Source organism: Microcaecilia unicolor, chromosome 3, assembly GCF_901765095.1.
Source record: "Microcaecilia unicolor chromosome 3, aMicUni1.1, whole genome shotgun sequence".
NCBI lineage: Eukaryota > Metazoa > Chordata > Amphibia > Gymnophiona > Siphonopidae > Microcaecilia > Microcaecilia unicolor.
In genome coordinates, this window is record NC_044033.1 from 180,840,813 (window position 1) to 180,849,186 (window position 8,374).

An 8,374-nucleotide genomic window follows, 5' to 3' on the forward strand; every position below is an offset into this window, starting at 1 on the left:
ACGCAGTGCGTCCACCCATAGATGAGCTTCCGGCTTCACTGTTCAAAGCTCCCCTTTTTAGTAGCTTTTTTCAGAGCCATGGAAAATTACAAAGATGTGCAAGAGAATGTAGTCACATGCTCTTGGTTTCAAGTAAACAAGCCACTGACCACTGACCAGATGGCTTATCTCTTGAACCTTAAACATGCTCCACTTCCCTTTGGCACAAATAAATTAGAGACATGACTTCATCTTGTTTTGCAAGAAAAAATTAGTTTCAGTCAGAAAATAGGAACTATTACAGCAGGGAAGAGAGAAGAAATCGCTGGACATGGATGGAGGGGAGAGCAGGAGAAATTCTGGACATGGGTGGAGGGGAGGGAAGACAAGAAGGAGATGCACATGGATGGAGGGGAGAGAAGAAATTCTGGACATGGATGGAGGGGAGGGAAAACAGAGGAAGGAGATGCACATGGATGGAGGGGAAGGGAGAGAGAAGAAATGCTGGACATGGATGGAGGGGAAAGAAGACTGAAAAAGTGGATTCACATGGATGGAGGGGAGGGGTGACAGGAGAAATTTTGATCATGGATGGAGGAGAGGGAAGACAGAGGAAGAGATGCACATGGATGGAGGGGAAGGGAGAGAGAAGAAATGCTGGACTTGGATGGAGGATAGGGAAGAAGGAGATGCACATGGATGGTGGGGAGGGGAGAGAGTTGAAATGCTGGACATGAATGGAGAGGAGAAAAGAGAGAGGAAGTGGGATGAACATGGATGGAGGGGAGGGGGAGAGGAGAAATGCTGTACATGGATGAAGGGGAGGGAAGACAGAGGAGGAGATGCACATGGATTTAGGGGAGATGAGAAATTCTGGACACGGATAGAGGGGAGAGAGTTGAAATGCTGGACATGGATGGAGGGAAGGGAAGAGAGAAGAAGTGAGATGAACATGGATGGAGGAGAGGGAAGAGAGAGGAAGTGAGATGAACATGGATGGAGGGGAGGAGAGAGGAGAAATGCTGGACATGGATGGAAGAGAGAGGAAGGACAGGAGATGCATATGGATGGAGGGGAGGGAAAAATAGGAAGGAGATGCATACTGATGGAGATGAGGGAAAGGGAATAGAGGAGAAAAACTGCACATGGATGGAGAAAATAGGCAAAAACTGGATCCACTCTATACCTCCTCCAGTCAAGTCTGCGGAGGACCCAGCTTTTACCTATGGATGGAGAGCATGAAATGATGAAGAAAGGAGGAAAGTAAAGAAATAAATGGAAAGGAATCCCTGGAAATGGAGTTAAGGGAACAGAGAGCAGCAGAAACAGAGACTGGGACCGACATGATCAGAAAAACAAAGTCACCAGACAACAAAGGTAGAAAAAATCGTTTTATTTTCATTTTAGTGTTTGGAATATGTCTAATTTGAGAATTTACATCTGCTATCTTATTTTGCACTGGGTATACTGGAGCTGTAACATCTTACAGAAATTATTTATAATGAAAAAATTAAATTAAATTTTTTCTCCTGTACTGGTATAATATTTTCAATGATGCCTGTTTATATACGCCATGGTTGGTATAAGGGGTGTGGCTAACATAGAGGCAGAGCCATAGGTGGTGGCCCCACTTATAATGAGTATCTGTATCTTTTTTCCTACAAAAAAACCCACTGCCTTTAAATCACTCCCTTTAATTGTCCTTACATTTGGTGCAACTTTTACAGGCTCCTGAATGCGAGTAGAGACAAAGGCTTGGCAAGATTTTCTTTTACTCGATATTCAGATGCATAAAAATTCTAAATGCAAAACTTTTTAACTGTGTCATTAACAAGTTAAAGATCCAGCTCTGCTTTTCATCCAAGTCAGTGTTGCTGTCATAAGAACAGCAAAAACCATACAAATCAGACCAAGGTCAATGGAGCTGAGCAATGGCCAGTCCAAGTTACAAGTACCTGGCAGATCCTAAAATGTACATCTATTAATTTCTCATAGCTCATTTCCTGTGATGAGCAATGTTTCTCCCAAATCTATCTGGCAAATAATTTTATGGACTTTTCTTCCAGGAACGTGTTCAAACCAGGGGTGAGCCTGAGTTCAAAGTGGGTGGGCACAAAAACCCCACCCTCATCCGGCATCTCTCCCTCTCCTCCTGACCCCGGTAATCAGAGGTCTCTTAACCACACTCCACCAAGCCCCCAGTACCTTTTAAATCCTTCTCTTCTTCGCTGGCAGCAACTCACACCTGCTGCTCGGGCTGGACCTGAGCCTTCCTCTATTCTCTATTTAACCATTATCTATTTAACCATTCCAGCCCACTCATGACTTTATAAACTTTAATCATATTCCCTCTCAGTCGCCTTTTCTCCAAGCTGAAGAGTCCTACCCTGTTTAGCCTTGGAATATATTGCACAAAATGAAAAATTAGATATAATAGGTATCTCTGAGACTTGGTGGAAGGAGGATAACCAGTGGGAAACTGTTATACCAGGGTACAAATTATATCATAGTGATAGGGTGGGAAAGCGCGGGGTACAAATGTAAAAAAAACCCAAAACAAAACAGAAAAAGGATAGTGATATGAGTGTACTACCATCCGCCTGGCCAGGATGAACAGTCAGATGTAGAAATGCTATTGGAAATTAGGGAGGCTAACAAATTAGCAACACAATAATAATGGGTGATTTCAATTACCCTAATATTGACTGGGTAAATGTAACATCAGGGCATGCTAGGGAGGTGAAATTCCTTGACGAAATCAAGAACTGCTTTATGGAGCAGCAGGTATAGGAGCCGACAACAGAAGGAAAAATTCTAGACCTTGTCCTTAGTGGAGCACATGATCTGGTGCGGGAGGTAATGGTGATGGGGCTGCTTGATAACAGTGATCATAATATGATCAGATTTGATATTAGCTTTGGAGTAAGTATACACAGGAAATCCAATAAATTAACATTTAACTTTCAAAAAGGAGACTATGATACAATGAGAACAGTGAAAAAAAAACTTAGAGGAGCAGCTGTGAGGGTCAAAAATTTACATCAGGTGTGGATGCTGTTCAAAAATACCATTCTGGAAGCCCAGGTCAAATATATTCCGTGTATTAAAAAAGGAGGGAGGAAGACCAAATGACAGCTGGTATGGTTAAAAAGTGAGGTGAAGGAAGCTATTAGAGCCAAAAGAAAATCCTTTACAAAATGGACGAAAGAGCCAACTGAAAATAATAAGAAACAGCATAAGGAATGTCAAGTCAAATGGAAAACGCTGATAAGGAAGGCAAAGAGGGACTTTGAAAAAAAGATTGTGCTGGAAGCAAAACCACATAGTAAACATTTTTTTGGTATATTAAAAGCAAGAAGCCGGCAAAAGAATCGGTTGGACCACTAGATGACCGAGGGGTAAAAGGGGCAATCAGGGAAGACAAAGCCATAGTGGAGAGATTAAATGAATTCTTTGCTTCGGTCTTCACTGAGGAAGATTTGGGAGAGATACCAGTGCCAGAAATGGAATTCAAAGCTGACGAGTCAGAGAAATTGAATGAATTCTCTATAAACCTGGAGGATGTAATGGGGCAATTTGACAAACTGACAAACTGAAGAGTAGCAAATCTCCTGGACTGGACGGTATTCATCCCAGAGCACTGAAAGAATTGAAAAATGAACTTCCGGAACTATTGTCAGTAATATGTAATTTATCTTTAAAATCGAGCATGGTACCGGAAGATTGGAGGGTGGCCAATAGTACATAAGTACATAAGCACCGCCATACTGGGAAAAGACCAAGGGTCCATCAAGCCCAGCATCCTGTCTCTGACAGCGGCCAATCTAGGCTTGAAGAACCCGGCAACCCCCCCCCCCCCCAAAAAAAAAAATGTTCAATGGACTTTTCCCTCAGGAATCTGTCCAAACCCCCTTTAAATTCCGTAAGGCCAGCTGCTGTCACTACATTCTCCGGCAACGAGTTCCAGAGGCTAACTACACGCTGAGTAAAGAAAAACTTTCTCCTATTTGTTTTAAATCTACCATATTCTAGCTTCATCTTGTGTCCCCTGGTTTTGTTGTTGTTTGAAAGTGTAAACAAACGCTTCACATCTGTCTGCTCTACTCCGTTCATTATCTTGTAAACTTCTATCATATCACCCCTCAGCCGCCTTTTCTCCAAGCTGAAGAGCTCTAACCTTCTCAGCCTTTCCTCATAGGGAAGTCATTCCATTCCCTTTATCATTTTCATCACCCTTCTCTGCACGTTTTCTAATTCCTTTATATCTTTTTTGAGATGCGGCGACCAGAATTGGACACAATACTCGAGGTGCGGTCGCACCATGGAGCGATACAACGGCATTATAACATCCTCATGTTTGTTTTCCATCCCTTTCCTAATAATAATCAACATTCTGTGTGCTTTCTTAGCCACCGCAGCATACTGAGCAGACGTTTTTAACGTCTTATCCACGATGACGCCCAGATCCCTTTCTAGGTCCGTAACTCCTAACGCGGAACCTTGCATGACATAGCTGTAATTTGGGTTCCTCTTACCCACATGCATCACTTTGCACTTGTCAACATTGAACTTCATCTGCCACTTGCACGCCCAATCCCCCAGTCTTGTGAGGTCCTCCTGTAATCTTTCACACTCCTCCTGCGACTTGACGACCCTGAATAATTTTGTGTCATCTGCGAATTATTTACCTCACTAGTTACTCCCATCTCTAGGTCATTTATAAATATGTTAAAAAGCATTGGTCCCAACACAGACCCCTGCAGGACCCCACTAACTACCCTTCTCCACTGAGAATACTGACCATTCAACCCTACTCTTTGCTTTCTATCTTTCAACCAGCTCTTAATCCATAGTAAAACCCTACCTCCGATCCCATGACTCTCCAGTTTCCTCAGGAGTCTTTCATGAGGCACTTTGTCAAAACGCCTTTTGAAAATCCAGATACACAATATGCACCGGCTCCCCAAAGTCCACATGTTTGTTCACCCCCTCAAAAAAATGCAGTAGATTTGTGCGGCAAGACTTCCCTTCACTAAATCTGTGCTGACTTTGTCTCATCAGCCCATGTTTTTGTATGTGCTCTGTAATTTTATTCTCGATAATAGTCTCTACCATTTTGCCCGGTACCAACGTCAGACTCACCGGTCTATAATTTCCCGGATCTCCTCTGGAACCTTTTTTAAAAATCGGCATAACATTGGCTACCCTCCAGTCTTCCGGTACCATACTCGATTTTAGGGATAGATTGCATATTATTAACAGTAGCTCTACAAGTTCATTTTTCAGTTTATTAATATTCTGGGATGAATACCATCAGGCCCTGGTGATTTACTACTCTTCAGTTTGCAGAACTGACCCATTACATCCTCCAAGTTCACAGAGAATTCGCTCAGTTTCTCTGACTCGCCTGCCCCAAATATGCTTTCCGGCACCGGTGTCCCTCCCAAATCCTCCTCGGTGAAGACTGAAGCAAAGAATTCATTTAATTTCTCCGCTACGGCTCGGTCTTCCCTGATCGCCCCTTTAACACCATTTTCATCCAGCTGCCCAACCGATTCTTTAGCCAATATTAAAAAAAGTTTCCAGAAGAGATCCGTGAAATTATAGACCGGTGAGCCTGATGTCTGTGCCGGGCAAAATGGTAGAGACTATTATAAAGAATAAAATTACAGAGCACATTCAAAAGCATGGAATAATGAGACAAAGCCAACATGGATTTAGTGAAGGGAAATCTTGCCTCACCAATCTATTACATTTCTTTGAAGGGGTGAACAAACATGTGGATAAAGGTGAGCCAGTTGATATTGAGGGGCATAATCGAACGCAAATGCCTATACCCATGGGCGTTTATCTCCGAGAACGGGTCCATGAAGGGGCGGGCCAAACCGTATTTTCGAAAAAATTGATGTTTTTGAGCTGGGCATTTGTTTTTTTTTAGCGATAATGGAAACTAAAAACGCCCAGCTCAAAAACGTCCTAATCCGAGCCATTTGATCATGGGAGGGGCCACGATTCGTAGTACACTCGCCCCCCCCCTGACATGCCAGGACACCAACTGGGCACCCTAGTGGTCAGTGTGCTGGACTTCAGACAACGCTCCCACATGCATAGCTCCCTTACCAGGGGTGCTGAGCACCCAACCCCCCTCCCCCAAAACCCACTACCCACAAATGTACAACACTACCATAGCTCTTAGGGGTGAAGGGGGCACCTGCATGTGGGTACAGTGGGTTTTGGAGGCCTCCCATTTACCAGCACAAGTGTTACAGGTAGGGGGGATGGGCCTGGGTCCGCCTGCCTGCACTGCGGTACCCACTAAAAGTGCTCCAGGGACCTGCATACACGCAGGCCTCTAGGACTTGTTGCTGCTGTATAACATTGGCACACCAGTTGACACCTGAAGACTAATCTCTCCGAAAACGTCCTTTATTGGAATAACCGCATTTACTCACAGTTAACTGCAGAGGTTGTGCCCCACTGGCAACGAGTCTCCCTTGTACTGAGATTAGCAGTAGGTCAGAGCTGGCAGAATGCTGTACAATGCCCTCTTTCAGCCACATTCAATGTAAGAACTAAGTTGTCTAACGTGGCTAACACAGGAAAGGGAACTAAAACTGGCTTACAAAAATGGCCAGTACCGCATGGACTACAACAGGAAACACAACAGGGCACACTCTGACCCAGTAGAAAGGGGGAAAAGCACCATGGGAGAAGAGCCTACCAACTACACCCACCACAATGCAATGCTGATGTGACCCTGTAGTGCACCCGAGAGCCACATCTGACCCAGGGAAAGGCTGTGAGAGGATCGAACACATTCTGCTGTCATGGAGGTGGGTATGGCATTTGAGGCTGGCATACAGGCTGGGAAAAAAGTTTTTAAAGTGGGTTTATTTTTGGTGGGAGGGGGTTAGTGACCACTGGGGGAGTGCGGGGACGTCATCCCCGATTCCTTCCAGTGGTCATCTAGGCAGTTGGGGCACCTTTTTGGGACTTGTTCATGAAAAAAAAGGGTCCAAAAAAAGTGACCCAAAATCGCGGTAAAAACGCCTTTTTTTTTTTTTCGATTATCAGCTACAGACGCCCATCTCTCCTCAGCTGATAACCACACCCCAGTCCCGCCTCCGACACGCCCCCATCAACTTTATTCGTTTCCGCGACGGAGTGCAGTTGAAAACGCCCAAAATCGGCTTTCGATTATACCAATTTGGGCGCCTTTGCGAGAAAAACGCCCATCTCCCGATTTGGGTCGAAATATGGGCGTCTTTCTCTTTCGAAAATAAGGCGGTTTGTGTATCTGGATTTTCAAAAGGCATTTGACAAAGTACCTCATGAAAGACTCCAGAGGAAATTGGAGAGTCATGGGATAGGAAGTAGTGTCCTATTGTGGATTAAAAACTGGTTAAAAGATAGAAAACAGAAAGTAGGGTTAAATGGTCAGTATTCTCAATGGAGAAGGGTAGATAGTAAGGCTCCCAGGGATCTCTGCTGGGTCAGCTGTTTTTTAATATATTTATAAATGATCTAGATGTAACCCCTAAGGGGTTAAATTAAAAGTTTACCTGGAACGGCGCTGGAGTGGCGATCCGGGGAGGAAGAAGGGTGTTCTGGTGGCGGCGCGGTACCATGGTGGTGAAAGGGCTGAGAGGCAGTCAGTTGAGAGCGTAGTGTCAGCAGCAGCAGCAGAGCATTGGCAGCAGCAATGGTTTTTGTGCACCGTTGATGTGAGGGGAAGAAGCGGTGGTAGCAGGCTGAGAGAGGGTCTGATGTCTGCAGCAGCCAGCATTTCATTTTGGGCCGGGGCGGCACAGAAGAGGTACTGTGGGGCCAGAGCGGAGTTGCAGCAGTGTCGAGGTGGAGGGGGAAGCCCAAGAAAGCCCGGAGAAACTAATTGGCTCTGCGTCGGTGTCTGACATCATTGATGATGTAAAATGCCCGTCCAGACATAGGGGGACAGGGAATCCCGTTCTTAAAGGAGCCGGCTCATTTTAATGGGCAGAGCCAGTTATTTTATATTGTACAGTGGGTGTGCGGTTGACTGGCACGTGCTGAAGAAGTGTCACAAGAAGGGAGGAGAACAGTGACAGCACGAGCCAGATGCCGGCTCATGGCAGAGATGTGCAGTGGGCGCGTGCAGAGGGAAAATTGAAAACAAAACACTCCAGGAGATTAAAAAGGTATGGAAAATATGTTTAAATTGAAATGCTGAAAAAACTGTGTTTTTGAGCTGTTTTGTGGAGTTTGTGTTAGTGCAGGGGCTCGTGTCAGGCTATGACATACTAGAAATTCTAAACTGTGTTTTGAGGCAGTTGGGAAGTAGGTTTAATGCTGAATAGACCTGTGTTGATGGTCTCTGGTTAGCTAAGAGAAAAATTCCGTTTTAAAACGGATTAAG